The 21,797-nt window shown below is 49.7% G+C and overlaps 1 protein-coding gene across 1 annotated transcript in view; it reads left to right on the plus strand.

The window, feature by feature from the left end:
- The first annotated feature begins 7,296 nt into the window (after positions 1–7,296).
- LOC140720046 (uncharacterized) overlaps positions 7,297–21,797 on the plus strand; it is a 45,339-nt gene continuing 30,838 nt past the window's right edge. The window contains exons 1-2 of the mRNA XM_073034945.1: positions 7,297–7,397; positions 10,196–10,313. The gene's annotated coding sequence lies outside the window, so the exon portion shown is untranslated. The remainder of the gene's footprint in view (positions 7,398–10,195; positions 10,314–21,797) is intronic.

Genomic DNA, 21,797 nt, shown 5'->3' on the forward strand with positions numbered 1-21,797 from the left:
TTCGGCTGTTTTAGTCGCGCTAATGAGCAAATAAATCAATGGTGAGGGGCGGCTTTACAGTCAGGGAAAATGTCACGGCGGTGCTCAGCCAGGACAGACTGGGGAACTCGTCAAAGAGGGTTTTTGGGAGGAACTGAGGAATAAGAAAGGTATGAACTTGATCATGGGGCCATATTATCAATCACGTAATAGTCCCGGGGATTCAGAGGAACAAATCTGTAAAGAAACATTAGGTTGTGATATTCGGTGATTTTCCTTCTCGGTATTGACTGTGAGTCCCATACTGTGGAAGGACCAGTGGGATGGATTGTCAAATAGTTCCCTAATCAGTAGGTAAAAATTCCCAACGGGAGGGTGCGATAGAATGGGAGGAGTCAGGGGACAGAAGTGTGTGCAGGCTACCACATTATCATCTATTGATGATAATGCCATTAGATACAAGGTAATTATGGAAAAGGATATTTTTGACCGGGTTTAGTTTCTAAATTGAATGAAGGCCGTATTTATTGGGGTCCAGAATTATCTGGCAAGTGTGGACTCGGCCAGGTTGTTTTCTGGCAAATATGTGCCTGCTAAGTTGGAGCTGTTTAACCTCAGTGTTGAAGGGAAGGGCCCGTAGTTTAATAATGGGAGGTGTTGAAGGAGAGAGGGACTTTAATGTAGAGGATTGGGGTTCACACATTATGATTGGGGAAGAGAGCCGGGAAACACAGGGGCGGAACAGATAGGAGTTGGGACTGGGTTTGACATGTCGGAGCTCCCTGATTAATTTCTAACGTTCCGATAAAGGAAATGTGTGGGGGTCTTTGGAGAGGATCAAGAAGGGATTCATCAGGATGCTGCCCGGAATGCAGAGCACTATCTGTGGGCAGTAGCCGGAATTTTTGGTTTCTTTTGTCTGTAGCGGCGAAGGCTGAGGGGACAACTGGTAGATGATTATATCGCGACAAGCGACACAGATGGAACAGACAGCGGGTGTTTTTACCCCAGGATGAAGATGTCTCATACCACAGAGCATGCATTAAGGTGAGAGGGGTAAGTTCAAAGGAGATGAGGTTGGCAAGTTTTTTTATTCACACAGAGACTGGTGGGTGATTGTACTGTGCTACCAGGGACGGTGGGGAGGGCAGATCGAGGGAGACATTTCACTGGCTCTACAGGAGGGGCAAGAAGTGTTTTGAACTCATGGGATGGGAAATTCAGGGGGCAGGGTAGATGAAGGAATATGACGCTGCATTGAGAAACTTAGGGAACGACGTCTCGACATAGGCAGTGAACGAGCCACACAACCCTCACTGCTACACAGACACCCCCCTCACCGTGACACCGACACAGCCCTCACTACTACACAGACACCCCCGTCATCGTGACACCGACACAGCCCTCACAACTACACAGACACCCCCCTCACCGTGACACCGACACAGCCCTCACTACTACACAGACACCCCCGTCATCGTGACACCGACACAGCCCTCACAACTACACAGACACCCCCCTCACCGTGACACCGACACAGCCCTCACTACTACACAGACACCCCCGTCATCGTGACACCGACACAGCCCTCACAACTACACAGACACCCCCCTCACCGTGACACCGACACAGCCCTCACTACTACACAGACACCCCCCTCACCGTGACACCGACACAGCCCTCACTACTACACAGACACCCCCGTCATCGTGACACCGACACAGCCCTCACAACTACACAGACACCCCCCTCACCGTGACACGGACACAGCTCTCACTACTACACAGACACACCCCTCACCGTGACACCGACACAGCCCTCACCACTACACAGACACTCCCCTCACCGTGACACCGACACAGCCCTCACTACTACACAGACACAACCCGCAGCGTGACACCGGCACAGCTCACAACGGGAGATGACCACGCCACTCATCGTGACACCGACACACCGACACGCCTTGCAGCATAACACGAACCCACCGCCCAACGATACCGACACACTGTCACGACCTTCACCACAGCAGGGACACAATCTCCCCGCATGCAAAATCCCCTCCCTCTCCAAGACTCCTCTCCATCTCCGTCTACACTCATTCTCCTGCACTGCTCCCTGTCTCCGTCACACACTCCTTCCTTTACACCACTCCCGTCCCCGTCACCGTCCCTCCCTTACAAGCTGACCCGTCTTCGTGACACACTCCCTCTCTGTACACATCACCGACTCCGTTATCTCCTGTCGGCCCACCGCAACAACCCGTCCCGGTGCCCCGCAGTGAGTTTAGTCTGGAGACTGACACGGGCCGTGGAGAGAGTGGAGTAGTGGGAATATTTCTAGAAAACTGTCTGGGTTGCCTACTGGATCTATTTTGCTTCTGTTGAGATTGTCTAACTCTTTTTGATAGGAAAGTGGCCTCTCATGTCGTGTACAAGATGAACGCTGGCAAGTTCTAATGCACCGGATGCAAATCGTCCAGGAAGAGTACCTCTTGCAATCGTGATAAACACCGTTTCATCTGCGAGACGGCCGCATCTTTGTACGCGAATAGTCCTGAAGAGATCCAGGATCTCTGTCAACAGCCAGTGGGGGCGAGTTGAATCAACTGATAATTCCTCTTTCACCCCGGTCTCTCACTCCCCCATCTTATCTGCCCTTTGCCTCTCCTTCCCTTCCCTCCACCTCTATCGCACCTGTTCTCCCAATCGCGCCCTCTATTTCCCCGCCCCTCTAACGTCCCTCTCCCATCTTATCTAACCCATCTCTCTCTTCCTCCTCTATCTTCCCCACTCTCATCTGAATCCTGTGCCCTCTGATTCTCGATTCCCCGAGCATAGGGAGAAAAGACTAGGCGTATTTACCCTCTCCCCCTTCATTCCAAAGAATAAAGTCCTGACCTACCCCACCTCTCTCCATAACTCAGTCCCTCGAGTCCTGGCAACATCCTCGTAAATATCCACCTGCACTCTTGCCAGCTCAATGGCATCTTCGCTGCAGCAGAGCACGCAGAACCGAACACCCTACTCCAATGCGGGTTCACGGGCGTCTTGTACAACTGCAACGTCAGCTCCGGGCGCCTGTACTCAGTGTCCTGACTGATGAAGGCCAGCGTTATTATTTGTGACTTAAACCACCTGCGATTTGTTCATTTCAGCATCAGTCCGGCGCAGAAATGTAAAATTAATGTAAATTACAAAAAGATTATAAATACCACAAAATGCCGAAGGTGTACTCCTGAAATGGTGGAGGGGAAGAGTGGGAGCGGTGGTGTCCGTGACGGAGTTGTCTGAGTCTGCTTCCCTCTGCAGTCTCTGGCCACCCTGGGCGTTGCCGACTCCACACTAGGCGGTGATGCGATTGGACAGAGCGCCCTCCAGCGGACATCCGTAGACATTTGCTCGTGTTCAACGAGACACCAAATCGTCACAAACTCCTGACGTCACAATACCTTCTGTAGCCAGGGAGTTATGGATGGTGTCAACCCAAGTGCAGAGTAAGGTCTGGAATTGAATCAGACTCAGACTCAAAATAAACAAGACGGCAGTAACTACATCCAAAGTGACAATCACAACCCACAGTGCTAGAAATGGATCTCCTACGGTTGAGCACTGAGTGCTCAGCACAATCCATTTAATTACAGACATTCCAGGAAGGAATGTGTCAGGCAGAAATTGTCAGTCCGAGTCTTAAAGTGAAAGTGACAGCGTAGCAAACTCCAAATGAGGCCACATCAATTCCTTAAAATTAAATCCTTGCCTGGGAAATTTTATTTGCCTTCCTCACCACCGAGTCCTTGAACAATCCAGCCTGTTGGTAACAAAGGTTTTCAGTGCCCTACTAGAAACACATTCGGAACCCGATACCTGGCGAGATTTCACCCACCTGAAGGATGATTCTTACATCATCCGTCGAGACAGAGGTCATGGAAGTGAAGGGGGTGAGCAGAGCCGAACAATATGCCCCTCTCCAATGTCCTGTTAAACTGCAACGTGACTTCCCAACTCGTGTACTTACTCACCTGCACCCCTGCAAGTCTCCGTCATGTATTCCCTCCCTTAGACACAAACTGTTTTACGTCAGCCCATCCCTCCACTAAAATCCGCTCCCTCTCCGTGATTCCCTCCCACTTCTACACCACTACCCGGTCTAGTCAATCTATCCCTTCACTTCACCCTTGGTCGGCTGCATGACCCCCTCGCTCTTCTACACACCGCCAGTCTCTGTCACCACCAGCAGTCACTGTGCACTTCCCTGTCTCCATCAGCCCTTCCTCCCCTACAACACCCTTCGTTGTCATTTTCGTCAATCCTCCTTCGTCGCCGAACAACCTCGTCACCGTCAGACACGACAGCCCTACACCATACACCTCCTTTCAGTCACCAGCTTCCTCTTCTACACAACGCGTCTACATCACCGCTCCGTCCCCTACACCCCTCGTCGTTTACGTTATCTCCTCCTTTCACAACTCCTGATTCCGTCTCCCTGACCCGCTCCATTCCCTACAGCCATCCATGGTTCCATCAACACTCTCCCTCCTGTATATCCCTCCCTCTTTGTTCATATTGAATTCTGGGGAGGAAGGGGGAGAGGTGACGCCTGGTGTAACAACACCTCGCCCCACTCCACCGGATATCGATTACTCTGTTCTGAGCTTTCACTATACTGTGTGGACAGGCCGGTCGTGTGGGTCGACACCATTTCCTTCCATTGACTGACATCAATTGACGGCGATCGGTGGAAATCGGTGGAAATCGATGTGGAATTCAAGGACGGAGAACCGTGCGCCCCAACTTGCACAATAAACTTTCACTGAAATTTGCCCTTTTTCTCTTTGTTTCCAATTATGAAGCACATCTCTTTAATCGCATTTGGTGTACCGTCTGCTCTTTCGTGATTCTGAGTTGTACAAGGGGAAAACGTCAGGCAGTATCCACTCAAACAAGACTTCATCGTTCTGGCGTGGGGTGGGAGGGTGCGGTGACTGTCTTCCTCTAGTCTAATGTAGCCGGCCGAACCTGGGGTTTACACATGCACCCCCACTGAATCCTACAATTGGCCAGAACAGATTTTGTTTTCTGCTGAGCGAACACTAGGGGGCACCACACACTCCTGCCTGGAGACTGGGCCACACCGCCCTCACGATGCTCAGCTCTTTCATTTCCTCTCCCATCAGCAACTCTCAGTTTACACCTGAATTTGAGGGGAACTTGTATCCCAGCGGGAAGTTTTGCCATCAGAAAGGGGGAGTGGTGGGGTTTAAACGAGAGTTGCATGGGGATGAAGACCAGAACGCCTGAACAGATAGTGGAGTGGTTGTTGGAACAGATGTTGTTCCGACCTCAGATAATGTTGAGTAGCAGAATGTTGAGTCTGCTGGGACTCATGTCTGAGTAGCGTCCGTTTCAATGCAGGAAGTATTGTACAGAAGTTTGACCAGCTCAGGCCAGGGGCCAACGCCTGGAAGCATGATATTTCAGCCAGGCGTGAGTGTTGGTTGCAGGATGGGCAGGACCGTTCGCTCAGTATTCCCGGGTATCGGCTGTTTTAGTCAGACTAATGCGGGAATAATTGAAGATCGACGGACAGCTTTACTGGACATGGAAACTATCACGGCGATGCTGAGTCAGGTGAGACTGGAGAACTGGTCCAGGTGAGGCTTCACGGGTGGATCTGAGGAATGAGGTAAGAACTCGCTCATTAGACACATTATCGACCACCTAACAGTCCTGGGGATTCAGAGGAACAAATCTGTAGAGAGATCGCAGACTGTTATGAGAAACATAAGGTTGTGATCATGGGTGATGTTAACGTTCCTGGTATTGACTGTGAGTCCCATGCAGTGAAAGAACAGTGGGGTAGTTTGTCAAATATCTTAAAGAAAGTTTATTTTATCAGTACCTATAAAGTTCTAAGGAGAGAGTGCAATACATGATCTCCTCCTACGGAATGGACAAGGCAGGGGACAAAAGCTTGAAACGGGCAACAATTTTCACCGAGTGATGATAATGCCATTAGATACAAGGTGTTTATGGAAAAGGATAGGTCTGACCTCCGTTTTAGATTCTAAATTGGATAAAGGCCAACTTTATTGGAGTCGGGAATGATCTGGCAAGTGCGGATTCGAACGGGTTGTTTTCCGGCAAAGTTCTACTTGGCAAGTTGGAGCCCAAGCGTTGTTTATCCTCAGTGTAGAAGGGAAGGGACCGAACCGTGAATAGTGGGAAGAACTGAAGGAGAGCGCGATTTCAGTGAACAGGATCAGGGTGCCGAGGAACCGACGGACAAAGTAGATAGGGATTGGGTCTGTATATGATGTTTCCGAGTTCACTCATTCATTTCGGGTCGCCCCGTTACAGGATGAGTGTGAGGATCTTTGGAGAGGATAAAGAGGAGGGTTCACTGGGACGATGACAGGAATAGAGAGCAAAATGTAAAAGCAGATGTCAGAAATTTTCGTTTTTTTTCTCTGGAGCGGGGGAGTCTGAGTGTACACCTGACAGCTGTTTACGTCATTACGTGAGACACAGACTGACCAGACAGCGGGTATTTTTACCCTCAGGGTGGGAATGTCTCATACCGGAGGGCCAGCTTTAGGGTGAGAGGGTGTAAGTTGAAGGGAGATGTGTTTGGTACGTTTCTGTTGACAAAGGGTTTGGTGAGTGATTGTAACGTGCTGCCAGCGCTGGTGGTGGAGGGAGATTCACAAAGGCGTTTAAGGCTGTTTAACAGGCTCGTTGGTGTGCAGGGAATGGGGGGAGACTGACATGGTGTCTGCAGAAGAGATTTGGTGTATTTGGTATATCACAAAATTTTGGGCCGAAGGGTCTGTTCCGCTCTGTTACTGATGTTCTCTGCTCTGTAGAAAATCGCAGAGTGCTGTTTAAACTCATCGGGTGGGAAGAGATCAAAGGATCTGGGGAATCTCCGTCAAACAGTCCCTCTCCTACACCACACCCGTCTCCGTCACCCCCCCCTCCCTTGCAAGCTCCCCCGTCACCGTGAACCGCTCCCTCACTTCGCCGTGTCCCTCATCCTCTACCTTCCCTGTGGCTCACCCACTCTCCGTGACACGCTCTATCCTCTAAAACCCTCACAATCACCGTCGCCCCCCTCCCGTCTCTGTGCTCACAGACAACTGTGGTGACTATGAGTGAGAGAGGACGTCTGGTGCTGCACCTCCCCCCATCCACCGGATATCTGCCACCAGTTTCTGAGCCTCTCCACAGCTCTACATGCACAGACCGGTCACGTGGTCCCACCATCAGTGGCTGCAGCCCCACCACCCTTTCACTGGCCTCCTCTCTCCTCCCCTTCCTTCCTCTTCTGGCAGCACGCCATCCGGTCACACAGACACACACACCATCTCCGAGAGACACACACAGCTCGAGTCTGCTGGAACGCCGAAGTGCTCGGTATTGGTGAGTGGGGAGACCGGGGGAGAGAAGGAGCTGCACACATTTTCAGACTATTGTACACTGCGCTGCAATGGTGCGGGGGGTTGTTCACATGTCTGACACCAGCAGTGTGATGGGTCGGTGTAGGGTGAGCTACTGTCTGTATCTGATCCCGGGACTGTGTGATGGGAAGGTGCGGAAGGGGTTTTTGTCTGTGTCTGAACCCGGGGGTGCATAATGGGAGCTGTGTGGAGGGAGGTTCACTCTGTGTCTGACCCCGGTAGTGTGGAATGGATCGTTACGGAGGGAGCTTTACTCCGTGTATGTTTCTAGGAGTGTGCGATGGGATTGTATGGAGGGATTCTCGCTCTGCCTCTGACTCCTAGTAATGGGTCGGAGATCGGCGTTTAAGTTGACTCTAATCAGAGATAGGGAGCAAGAAAATGGTAGCTCACACGTTCTGCTCTAACGGCTGCAACCTGAACACCCTTTCTGTGGCCCCACTCTCCGCCCCTTCCTTCCTCTTTTCTCAGCACACCATTTATTCTCTTTGATTCTTAAGAGGCTGAGTGAGCAGCATAAATGTACAAATAAAATCGGTATGTATGTGAAGGTGGTTTTGCAAAATGGGGTCAGGGATTTAGCTATTAAATTAAAGGACAGGACCACTACCCGTCCCAGTTGTGCCCAGACAGAGGAAGACCAGACAGTTTAGCACGTAGCTCAAGTGCTGGTGTCGATGGGAGGGCTCCACAAAATTGGAATCACTGTATTGTTTTCAAGGAAGGTGGGACGTGTACAGAAGAGATGGAAGACGGTTTACACATAAACTGGAGTGCAGCTGATATCCTAGAGGTCAGGTTTGTCAGTACTGTGTATGAGAGTTTTTGGGAGAGTTGTTGAACTCGATTTGCAGTGGGTTGGGATTCAGAGTTCGAGAGCAGATGGCGGAGTCGATATGGAGACAGATGTGGTTGAGACCTCAGAAAAAGTCAGGAATCAAGAGGTTGTGCATCAAGCGACTGGTGCTCTGAGCTCCGTATATTTCAATGCAGTAAGATTTAAAGACTGGCAGGGGAGCTCAGGGCAGGAATCAACACAGTGAATTCTGATATTGTAGCCGTTATTCAGAATTGGGTGTAGGAGGAGCAAGCCGGACAACACGATATTTCGGGGTTCAATATTTTTAGACGTGAGAAAGCGGAAGAATTAAAGGAGGAGGGGTGACATTACAGGGCTGAGAAAATGTCACCGCAGAGCGCAGTCAGAACAGACAAGAGAATTCGTCGTGAGGCTTTATGGGTGGAAACACAGAAAACATACAGCACAACACAGGCCCTTACGTCTACAAAGTTGTTGCGAGCATGCCCCTGCCTTACAAATTGCTAGGTTTACCCATAGCCCTCTATTTTTTCTAAGCTCCGTGTACCTATCAAAACGTCAATAGACAATTGACAATAGGTGCAGGAGTAGGCCATTTGGCCCTTCGAGACAGCACGGCCATTCAAATGATCATGGCTGATCATCCACAATCAGTACCCCGTTCCTGCCTTCTCCTCAAATCCCTTGACTCCGCTATATTTAAGAGTTCTATCTAAATAATCTTGAAAGGATCCTGAGAATTGGCCGCCACTGCCTTCTGAGGCAGAGAATTCCATAGATTCACAACTCTCTGGATGAAAAAAGTTTTTGCTCAACTCTGTTCTAAATAACTACCCCTTATTCTTAAACTGTGGCCTCTGGTTCTGGACTCCCCGAACATCGGGAATATTTTTCCTGCCTCTAGCCTGTCTAGATCCCTTAACAATCTTATATGTTTCGATCAGTTCCCCTCTCATCCTTCTATATTTCAGTCTATACAAGCCTAGTCACTCCAATCTGTCAACATATGACAGTCCCGCCATTCTGGGAAATAACCTCGTGAACCTACGCTGCACTCCCTCAATAGCAAGAATGTCTTTCCTCAAATTTGGAGATCAAAACTGCACACAATACTCCAGGTGTGGTCTCACCAGGGCCCTGTACAACCGCAGAAGGACCGTTTTCCTCTCATAGTCAACTCCGCTTGTGTTGAAGGCCAACATGCAATTAGTTTTCTTCACTGCCTGCTGTACCTGCATGCTTACTTTCGATGACTGATTAACAAGGACACACAGATCTCGTTGTACTTCCCCTTTTCCTAACTTGACACCATTCAGATAGTAATCTGCCATCCTGTTCTTGTCACCAAAGTGGATAACCTCACATTTATCCACATTAAACTGCATTTGCCATGCATCTGCCATGAATCTGTCCACTTACTCTGTCTGTCCAAGTAACCCTGCATTTTCCTGACACCCTCCTTATTTTCCACACTCTACCCCAGCTTTGTCTCATCTGCAAATTTGCTAATGTTCCTTTTAATCCCTTCATCTAAATCATTAATGTATATTGTAAATAGCTGCGGTCCCAGCACCGAGCCTTGCGGTACCCCACTCGTCACTGCGTGCCATTCTGAAAATGACCCATTAATGCCTACTCTTTGTTTCCTGTCAGCGAACCAATTTTCTATACATGTGAGTACCCTACCCTCCATACCGTGTGCTTTAATTTTGCCTACTAATATCCTGTGTGGGACCTTATCAAAGGCTTTCTGAAAGTCTCTTAAACGGAACCTCTTCAAACTTATCTGAGTTGAACTGCATCTGCCACTTCTCAGCCCGGTTTTGCATTCTATCATTGTTCCGCTGTAACCTCTGACAGCCCTCCACACTATCTACAACACCTCCAACCTTTGGGTCATCAGCAAACTTACTAACCCAGCCCTCCACTTCCTCACACAGGTCATTTATAAAAGTCAAGCACAGTCAGGGTCGGAGAACAGATTCCTGAGGCACACCACTGGTGAACGAAATCCACGCAGATTATGACCCGTCTACAACTACTCTTTGCCTTCTGTGGGTAAGCTAGTTCTGGATACACAAAGTATTGTCCCCTTTGAACCCATGCCTCCTTACTTTTTCAATAAGCCTCGCATGGGGAACCTTATCAAATGCCTTGCTGAAATCCATGTACATAACATCTACTGTTCTTCATTCATCAACGGAAATGAAGAAATGAGGACAAGAAATTAATGGCCACATTTTAGAACAGCCAACGATCCGCTGGATTAGGAGGAACAAATCTGTAGAGAGATAGACAATAGACAATAGACAATAGACAATAGGTGCAGAACTAGACCATTCGGCCCTTCGAGCCTGCAACGCCATTTTGAGATCATGGCTGATCAATTCCTTATCAATACCCGGTTCCTGCCTTGTACCCATATCCCTTGATTCCCCTATCCATAGGATACCTATCCAGCTCCTTCTTGAAAGCATTCAGAGAATTGGCCTCCACTACCTTCCGAGGCAGTGCATTCCAGACCCCCACAACTCTCTGGGAGAAGATGCTTTTCCTTAACTCTGTCCTAAATGACCTACCCCTTATTCTCAAACCATGCCCTCTGGTACTGGACTCTCCCAGCATCTGGAACATATTTCCTGCCTCTATCTTGTCCAATCCCTTAATAATCGTATTTGATTCAATCGGATCCCGTCTCAATCTCCTTAATTCTAGCGTGTACAAGCCCAGTCTCTCTACCCTCTCTGCGTAAGACAGTCCAGACATCCCAGGCATTAACCTCGTGAATCTACGCTGCACTCCCTCTACAGCCAGGATGTCCTTCCTTAACCCTGGAGACCAAAAACTGTACACAATACTCCAGGTGTGGTCTCACCAGGGCTCTGTACAAATGCAAGAGGATTTCCTTGCTCTTGTACACCATTCCCTTTGTAATAAAGCCCAACATTCCATTAGCCTTCTTCTTTGGCTGCTGCACATGCTCATTCACCTTCAGTGACTGATGAACAAGGACTCCGAGATCTCTTTGTATTACTTCCTTACCCAACTCTATACCGTTCAGCTAATAATCTGCCTTCCTGTTCTTACTCCCAAAGTGGATAACCTCACACTTATTCACATTAAACGCCATCGGCCAAGTATCTGACCACTCACCCAGCCTATCCAGGTCACCCTGAATTCTCCGTACATCTTAGACAGTTGCAGGAAATATAAGATTGTGATAGCAGATCATTTCAGCTTTCCACCTATTGACTGAGTCGCACTCTGCAAAAGGACCAGTGCGATAGAGTTTGTCGAAAATGTTCAGTTCAGGTAAGATTCCTTAATCAGTACGAAGACGAGAGAGAGAGAGAAGAGAGAGAGAAAGAGAGACAGTGAGAGAGAGAGAGAGAGAGAGAGAGAGAGAGAGAGAGAGAGCAATACTTGATCTGCTACTGCGGCATGAGATAAGACGGGTATCAGAGTTTTCTTCAGGGGCATACTTTGTATCTAGTGATCAGGAAGTCATTAGCTTCAAGTAAATGTCGGAAACGATAGGACGTTCCTCAGGTTTAGATTCTAAATTGGAGCAAGGCCAAGTTTGTCTTGGATGAGAAAGGATCTGCAATGTGTGGATGTGGACAAGATGTTTGCTGGCAAAGGTGCTCTTGGTAACTTGGAACTTAAGCGCTTTTTAATTTGTTGCAGCAGGGAACGACCTGGATTGTGAACATTGGGAAGTGTTGAAAGAGAGAGGGATTTTGGTGTACAAGGCTGGGGAATACATAATGTTAATAGAGGGACCCCTCCCGTCACCTTCACTTTTCCCTCTCTTACAAACCTCCACGTCTCCGTACCGAATTCCTTCCCCCATACACTTAGTCGGATGCAGCACCCTGCCCTGCCCTACACCCTAAATCTATTTCCGTCTTCCCATACCTCCCCTACTCCCCTCTGTATATCTGTACCTCACTCCGCTACACCACCCCCCTTCTCTGTGATCAGAGGGATGTGTGAGGAGGAAGGTGAATGTTAATGCCTGTTGTCACATCTCCCCCTTTCCACAGGATATTGACCTCTCGGTTCGGAATCTTTCGACAGCTCTGCGTGGACAACACTCACTCTAGTGTCCACTATATCCACCAGCAATATATTCCATTTCAGCTTCTACCCCCACACCCCCCCCCCCTTACACACATACACAACCACACATTTCGGATGCAGTTTTGTGAGAGAGAGAGAGAGAGAGAGAGAGAGGGAGAGAGAGAGAGAGAGAGAGAGAGAGAGAGAGAGAGAGAGAGAGAGAGAGAGAGAGAGAGGAGAGAGAGAGAAGAGAGGAGAGAGAGAGAGAGAGAGAGAGAGAGAGTGTGGTGTGTGTGTGTGGTGGTAGTTGCTGACAGCAGTTTGGTGGCTCTGTTTAACGTTCTGTGGCTCAGAAGGGAATGTGAGGGAGAGCAGAGGCGAGCTGTCCTGACAGGGGATTCGTTAATATGGGTAACAAACGGAGACTCTGTGGAAAGAACGAGAGTCCTGGATGGTATTTTGCTCGGACCCATGTTCTGAGTTGCGCAGTTTTCATAGAAACATAGAAAAACCTACAGCACTATACAGGCTCTTCGGCCCACAGAGTTGTGCCGAACATGTCCCTCTTTTAGAGATTACTTGGCTTACCTATAGCCCTTCACTAAGCTCCATGTACGTATCTAAAAGCTTCTAAAATACCCTATCTTATCCGCCTCCACCACCGTTGCCGGCAGCCATTTCCACGCACTATCCACTCTCTGAGTAAGAAAAAAAACATACCCCTGACATCTCATCTCTACCAACTCTCCAGCTCTTTAAACCCGTGTTGGTTTTCCTGGGGGAGAAAAAGCCTATGACTAACCGCACGATTAATGCCTCTTATCATCGTTTCCACCTCTGTTAGGTCACCTCTCATCCTCCGTCGCTCAAGTTCACTCAACCAATATCATAAGGCATGCTCTCGAATCGAGGAAACATCATTGTAAATATTCGCTGCACACTTTCTATGGCTTCCACATCCTTCCCGTAGGCGACCAGAATTGGGCACAGTACTCCAAGTGGGGTCTGGTCAGGAGCATATATAGCTGCAACATTACCTCTCAGCTCTAATTTGAAATCCAGGATTGATGAAGGCCAATACCCCGTACGCCTTCATAACCACAGAGTCAACCTGCGCAGCTGCTTTGATCTTCCTCTGGACTCCGACCCAAAGATCTCTCCGATCCTCCACAGGGCCAAGATTCTTACCATTATTACTATATCCTGCCATATTATTGACCGATCAAACTGATCCACTTCACAGGTATCTGGTTTGAACTCCATCTGCTACGTCTCCGGCCAGTTTTGCATCCAATCAATGTCCTGCTGTAAACGCTAACTGCACTCTACATTTCTCCACAACACTTCCAACCTTTGTGTCATCATCAAACTTACTAACCCATCCATCCACTTCCTCATCCGGGTCATTTATAAAAATAACGAGCAGTAAGGGTCCGAGAACAGACCGCTGAGGCACCCCACTGGTCACCGACCTCCTTGCAGAATATGACCCGTCCACACCCACTATCTGCCTTCTGTGGCCAAGCCAGTTCTGGATTCACAAGGGAATGTTCCCTTGAATCCCATTCCTCTTTACATCCTCAATAAGCCATGCATGTACTTTATCAAATGCCTTGCCGAAATCCATATACTCCACATCTACTGCACTTCCTCCATCAACGTGTTTAGCCGCATCCTCAAAAAATTCAGTCAGGCTCGTACGGCTCAAGCTGCCCTTGACAAAGCCAATCTGACTGTTCCTACTCATATCATACCTCTCAAACTGTTCAGAAATCTTGCCTCTCAGGATCTTCTCCATCGACCTACCCACAAGAGAGGTAAGACTGACTGGATTATAATTTCTCGGTCAATCTCTACTACCTTTCTTGAATAAAGGAATAACATCAGCAGCCCTCTAATCCGCCGGAACCTCTCTTAATATTTACATGCTGAAAGTTTTCAGTCTGCTGCAAGTTATCAGGACTATCACCAAGAACCTTTTCCGTAGTAAATACTGAAGCAAAGTATTCATTAAATACCTTTGCTATTTCATCCGGTTCCATACACACTTTCCTACTGTCACACTTGTTGGGTCCAATTCGTTCACGTCTTGTCCTCTTGCTTTACACATATTTCTAGAATGTCTTGGGTTTTTCTGAATCCTGCCCGCCAAGGCCTTCACATGGCCCCTTCTCGCTCTCCTAATTTCACTGGTTAGCTCCTTCCCGTTAGCCTGCTAGTCTTCCAGAACGCTAACATTATCTAACTCTCTGAACCTTTCATAATCTTTTCTTTTCTTCTTCACAGAGATTGGTCACTCTCCGATCACTTCCGATCGAGACTAGCAGACTCTTTGAGAACAATATCAGGAGATGAACGGGAACCGGTGCCAATATCGACTAAACGTCAATGAGTTGCATTCGAACGTTGAATCCAGGGCAACCATGACTTCCCTTCTGGAACTCCACCAGACCACCAGAATGCTTACACACTCAAGAAGAACCTCTCTATCCCTGAAAGCAAATTCTTCTGGCAACTGAGGTAAAATCCTCCATCACCCGCTCCTAATGTTGACAGAGAGAGAGAGAGAGAGAGAGAGAGAGAGAGAGAGAGAGAGAGAGAGAGAGAGAGAGAGAGAGAGAGAGAGAGAGAGAGAGAGAGAGAGAGAGAGAGAGAGAGAGAGAGAGAGAGAGAGAGAGGAGAGGAGAGAGAGAGAGAGAGAGAAATAACCTTAACAATAACAATAACCGGTGACTGACCCCGGGAGTGTATGTATGATGGGTCGGTGTGGAGAGAGATTCACTCTGTGTCTGACCCCGGGAGTGTGTGATAGGACAGTGAGGAGGGAGATTCACTCTGTGTCGTACTCCAGCATTGTGTGATGGAATGGTGTGGAGGGAGTTTAGCACTGTATCTGACCCCGGTAGTGTTACTTTCTACCATCCAGGGGTTATTGTTCTCTCTCTCGCTCTCTGTCTGTTTTTCTTTTGCCGTACCCCCCCCCCCCGACACTCTCTGTCTACCCCGAACTCTCTGTGTCTCTCGCACTCTCTCCATCTCTTCCTTTCTACGCGGACTCTCTTCTCTTTTGCTCTACCACCTCTATTCCACACACTCTCTCCACTCCCTCTCACATCCTGTACGTTCCCTACGCCCATCTTCGGCTCCAAGATACACTCCATCAGCTAAACGTTTCACATTTACGTCCTAAACGTTCCACATCTTCCTCGGGACGGTGTGGAGGGAGCTCCATTCTCTGTCTGACTCCGGGAGTGTGTGATGGGACGGGGTGGAGTTAGCTACACTCTGTGTCCTACCCCGCCATTGTCTGATGGGAAGGTGTGGAGGGAGATTCCCTCTGTGTCTGACCCTGGGAGTGTGTGATGGGGCGGTGTACAGGGAGTTCCTTCCTCCCTCTCTGTGTCACAGGTAATTGTGGGGAGTATGAGGGTGAGATTACGTCTAGTATTACACCTCGTCCTTTCCACTGGATATCTATCAACAGGATCAGCGCCCCTCCACATGCACAGTCCGGCCATGTGGTTCCACACCACTTGCTTCAGTATCTGCAATCTTAACACCCGTTACATGACTTTTTCTCTCCCGCCCCCCCACTTTCTTCTCGCAACATAGCATCCGGTCACACACACACACACACACACACACACACACACACACACACACACACACACACACACACACACACACACACACACACACACACACACACACAATCTCTTAGAGCCATACTCAAATCGAGAATTGTGAGTGGGGAGAACGGAGGAGGAGAGAGTTGCGCAGTGTTTCTGACTCCATTACAGCGATGGTGCGCGAGCTACTTTACATGGTTGACCCCGTGACTGCGTTGGGATAATACTTAGGACGCTTCGATTGTTTTCTGAGCCTGGAGCTGTGTGGTGGGATGGATTTGAGGAAGCTTCACTCATTGGTTGATACCGGGATTGTGTGATGGGACGATGTGGAGGGAGCTGCCATCTGCATCGGAACCTGAGATTCTGTGATGGGAAGGTGTGGTGGGAGAATTACTCTGTGTCTAACCCTGTGAATGTCTGATGACTCGGAGTGTGTTATAAGACTGTGTGGAGGGAGTTTCACACTGTGTCTCACTCCAGGAGTGTGTAATGGGACGGTGTGGAGATTCACTCTGTGTTCGACCCCGGGAGTGTGTGATGGGACTGTGTGGAGGGAGATTCACTCTGTGTCTGACCCCAGCCGTGTTTGTTCTGATGATCCGGGGGTTCTCTCTCTCTCTCTCTCTCTCTCTCCTCTCTCTCTCTCTCTCTCTCTCTCTCTCTCTCTCTCTCTCTCTCTCTCTCTCTCTCTCTCTCTCTCTCTCTCTCTCTCTCGCTCTCGCTCTATGGCCCCCCACACACTCTCCCGACTACCTCCAACTCTCAATGTCTCACTCCCTTTCTACGCAGTCTTTCTTCTGTTTTACTCTGTTCCCACTATTTCTCACACTCTCTCTTCCCTCACATCCTGTACTTTCCCTACACCCATCAATGGTTATCTGACCCTGGAAGTGTGTGGTGGGAAGGTTTGGAGGAAGCTTCACTCTTTGGCTGACAAAGGGATTGTGTGATAGGACTGTGTGGAGGGAAATTCACTCCGTGTCTGACACCGGGAATGAGTGATGGGACAGTGTGAAGGGAGACTCACTCTGTGTCTGTCCCCGGGAGAGTGCGATGGGACGGTGTGGAGGGAGATTCACTCTGTGTCTGACCTCGGGAGTGTGTGATGGGACGGTGCGGAGGGAGATTCACTCTGGGTCTAACCCCGGGTGAGTGTGATGGGACGGTGTGGAGGGAAATTCACTCTGTGTCTGACCCCGGGATTGTGCGATGGGACGGTGTGGAGGGAGATTCACTCTGTGTCTGACCCCGGGAGTGTGTGATGGGACGGAGTGGAGGGGTTTCACTCTGTGTCGGACTCCGGCGTTGTGTGATGGAATGTTGTGGAAGGAGGTTCAATCTGTGTCTGACCCCGGGAGTGTGTGATGGGACAGAGTGGAGGGGTTTCACTCTGTGTCGTACTCCGGAATTGTGTGAAGGAATGTTGTGGAGGGAGGTTCAATCTGTGTCTGACCACGGGAGTGTGTGACGGGACGGTGAGGAGGGAGATTCACTCTGTGTCTGACCCCGGGAGTGTGTGATCCGACGGTGTGGAGGGAGATTCAGTCTGTGCCCGACCCGGGATTGTGTTTTAGGACGGCGTGGAGGGAAATTCACTCTGTGTCTGACCCCTGCACTGTGTGATGGGTCAGTGTGGAGGGCGTTTCACACCGTGTCTGACCCTGGACGTTTTTGTTCAGACTATCCAGGGGTTATTGTTCTGTCTGTCTCTCTCTCTCGTTGACTCCTCGCCCAAACACATACACTCTGTCTACCACAACACTCTGTTTCTCTCGCACCCTTTCCCTCTCTCTCTTTCTACGCGAACACTCCACTCTTTTGCGCTTCCGCCTCTATTTCACACACTCTCTCTACCCCTTCGCACATACTGTACGTTCCCTGCGCCCATATCTTTCTGCGAGATGCACTCCATCTGCTAAACGTTCAGCATTTACGTCGCCCCCCGCACCCTCCTTCCTCCTTCTCTGTGTCACAGGCAATTGTGGAAAGTTTCAGTGCGTGATAACGTCTGGTATTACACCCCGCCCCTTCCGCTGGATATCTATTCCCCGGATCTGAGCCTCTGCACAGCTCTTTATGCACAGGCCGGTCGTGTGGTTCCACACCACTTGCTTCAGTATCTGCAATCTTAACACCCTTTCTCTCGCCTCCTCTCTCCTCCCTTTCCTTGCTCTTCTCGCACACAGCATCCGGTCACACAGACACAGGACCATCTCTGAGAGGCACATTCACTTCGAGACTACGGAAACACACAAGGCTGAGTATGGTGAGTGGGGAGAACGGAGCGGGGAGAGGGTTACGCAGCGTTTCTGACTCCAGTAGAGTGTGCTGCGATGGTGCGCGAGCTTCGTTACATCAGTGACCCCGTGAGGGCGTTGGGATAATATTTAATGAGCTTCGCTGGTTATCTGACTCTGGAACTGTGTGGTGGGGACGGTTTGGAGAAAGCTTCACTCTTTGGCTGACACGAGGATTGTGTGACGGGACGGGCTGGAGGGTGAATCGCAGTGTGCCGGACCCTGGGAGTGAGTAATGGGACAGTGTAGAGGGAGCTTCTACCTGTCTCTGACAACGGGACTGTGTGATGGGACGGTGGCGAGGGAGCTTCGCTCTGTGTCTGATCCTTGGAGTGTGTGATAAGGCTGTGTGGGGGGAGCATCGCTCTGTGTCTGAGCCCAGGAGTGTGTTATGGAGCGATTGGAGGGAGCTGCCATCAGCTTCGGACCCTGAGAGCGTGTGATGGCACGGTGTGGAGGGAGATTCAATCTGTGTCTGACCGCGGGAGTCTGTGATGGGACGGGTGTGCAGGGAGATTCACTCTGTGTCTGACCCCGGGAGTGTGAGATGGGACAGTGTGGAGGGAGATTCACTCTGTGTCTGACACCGGGAGTGTGAGATGGGACAGTGTGGAGGGAGATTCAGTCTGTGCCCGACCCGGGATTGTGTGTTGGGACGGCGTGGAGGGAAATTCACTCTGTGTCTGACCCCTGCATTGTGTGATGGGACAGTATGGAGGGCGTTTCACACCGTGTCTGACCCGGGTCGTGTTTATTCAGACTCTCAGGGGTTATTGTTCTGTCTGTCTCTCTCTCGTTGACTCCTCGCCCATACACATGCACTCTGTCTACCCCAACTCTCTGTTTCTCTCGCACCCTTCCCCTCTCTCTCATTCTACGCGAACACCCCATTCTTTTGCGCTTCCGCCTCTATTTCACACACTCTCTCTACCCCTTCGCACAAACTGTACGTTCCCTGCGCCATATCCTTCTGCGAGATGCACTCCATCTGCTGAACGTTCCACATTTACGTCGCCCCCCCGCACCCTCCTTCCTCCTTCTCTGTGTCACAGGCAATTGTGGAAAGTTTCAGTGAGTGATAACCTCTAGTATCACACCTCGCCCCTTCCGCTGGATATCTATCACCAGGATCTGAGCCTCTGCACAGCTCTGTATGCACAGGCCTGTCGTGTGGTTCCACACCACTTGCTTCAGTCTCTAATTCTTAACACCCTTTCTCTGGCCTCTTCTCTCCTCCCCTTCCTCGCTCTTCTCGCACACAGCATCCGGTCACACACACACAGACCATCTCTGAGAGGCACATTCACTTCGAGAATACGGAAACACAGCAAGGCTGGGTATTGGTGAGTGGGGGAACGGAGGGGGTAGAGGGTTGCGCAGTGTTTCTGACTCCAGTAGAGTGTGCTGCGATGGTGCGCGAGCTACTTTACATGTCTGACCCCGTGAGTGCGATGGGATAATATTTAATGAGCTTCGCTGGTTATCTGACTATGTAACTGTGTGATGGGACGGTTTGGAGAAAGCTTCACTCTTTGGCTGACACGAGGATTGTGTGACAGGATGGTCTGGAGGGAGAATCACTGTGTGCCGGACCCTGGGAGTGTGTAATGGGACAGTGTGGAGGGTGCTTCAGTCTAACTCCGGAAGTGTGGGATGGGAGGAAGTGGAGGGTGATTAACTCTGCGTCTGACCCCGGAAGTGTGTAATGGGACGGTGAGGAGGGAGATTGACTCTGTGTCTGACACCAGGAGTGTGTGATGGGACGGTCTAGAGGGAGATTTACTTCGTCTCTGACCCTGAGAGTGTGTGATGGGACGGTGGAGGGAGTTTCACACTGTTTCTGACACGCATCGTGCTTATTTGGACGATCCAGGGGTTACTGTTCTGTCTCTGTCTTTCTTTCTCGCTCACTCTACGCCCACACTCACTCTCTGTCTACCCTTAACTCACTATGTCTCTCGCTCACTCTCACACTCTCCCTCTCTCCCTTTCTACGCAGACTTTCTTCGCTGTTTCTCTGCTGCCTCTATTTCACACACTCTCTCTAACCCCTCTCACCTACCCTAAGTTTCCTCCCCTCCCCCTCTCCCTCTCCGTGATAGACTCCATCCGCTAAGCGCATCCCATCAACGTCGGCCCTCCTGCTCCCTATGAGGGAGAGATGACGTCCAGCATTACTCCTCGCTCGTTTCCACTGGATATCTATCACCATGATCTGAGTCTGTTCAAAACTCTGTATGCACAGTCCGGTCGTGTGGGTCCGCACAACTTGCATCAGTATCTGCAATCCTAACGCTATTTCTCTCGCCTCTACACTCCTCCCCTTCCTCGCTCTTCCCGCAGCACACCATCCGGTCACACACGCACACAGGACATCTCTGAAAGGCACATTCACTTCGAGACTTACAAACAAGCTGGATGAAGTCAGCAGGTCAAGCATCATCCGTTGAAACGAGTAGTCAACGTTTCGGGCCGAGACACTTCGTCACTCGCAAATATACAATCCCAAGTATCCTGCCATTTAATTTGTACTCTGCCTTGGAGTTTGGCCTTACAAAGTGTACCACCGCACACTTCTCCGGGTTGAACTCCATCTGCCACTTCTCAGCCCACTTCTGCATCCTATCAATGTCTCCCTGCAATCTTCGACAATCCTCTACACAATCTACAACATCACCAACCTTTGTGTCGTCTGCAAACTTGCCAACCCACCCATCTACCCCCACATCTGGGGACGTTCATGAAAATAACAAAAGGCAGATGTCACAGAACTGGTACTTGAGAGACATCACTAGTCACAATCCTCCAATCTGAATGCAATCCCTCCACCACGAGCCTCTGCTTTCTGCAGGCAAGCCAATTCTGAATCCACCTGGTCTCACTTCCCTGGATCCCATTCCTTCTGAATTTTGAATATGCCTACCGTGCGGAACCTTGTCAAATACCTTACTAAATTCATGTAGGTCACATCCGCTGAACTACCCTCATCTATATGCCTGTTCACTTCCTCAAAAAACAACTCTATCACGCTTGCTGACTGTTCCTGATCAGAACATGATTCTCTAAATGCCCACAGATTTTATCTCTAAGAATCTTTTCCAACAGCTTTTCCACCACAGACATAAGGCTCACTGGTCTATAATTACCTGGACTATCCTTACTAGCTTTCTTGAACAAAGGGACAACATTCGTCTCCCTCCAATTCTCCGGTTGCATTCCCGTGGACAACGAGGGCATAAAGATCCTAGCCAGAGGGTCAGAAATCTCCTTCCTCGCCTCGTGGAGCAGCCTGGGGAATATTCCATCAGGCCCCGGGGACTTAGCAGTTCTAAAGTATTTTGACAATTCCAACACATCTTCTCCCTTAATATAAACAGGCTCCAGAACATCAAACACACTCATATTGTCCTCACCGTCATCAAGTCCACTCTCTTTGGTGAATACCGTAGAGAAGTATTAATTAAGTAGCTCGCTCACTTCCACAGCCTCCAGACACATTATCCCACGTTTATCTCTAATCGGCCCTACTTTAACTCCTGTCATCCTTTTGT

Source organism: Hemitrygon akajei, unplaced genomic scaffold (genome assembly GCF_048418815.1).
Source record: "Hemitrygon akajei unplaced genomic scaffold, sHemAka1.3 Scf000035, whole genome shotgun sequence".
NCBI classification, from domain to species: domain Eukaryota; kingdom Metazoa; phylum Chordata; class Chondrichthyes; order Myliobatiformes; family Dasyatidae; genus Hemitrygon; species Hemitrygon akajei.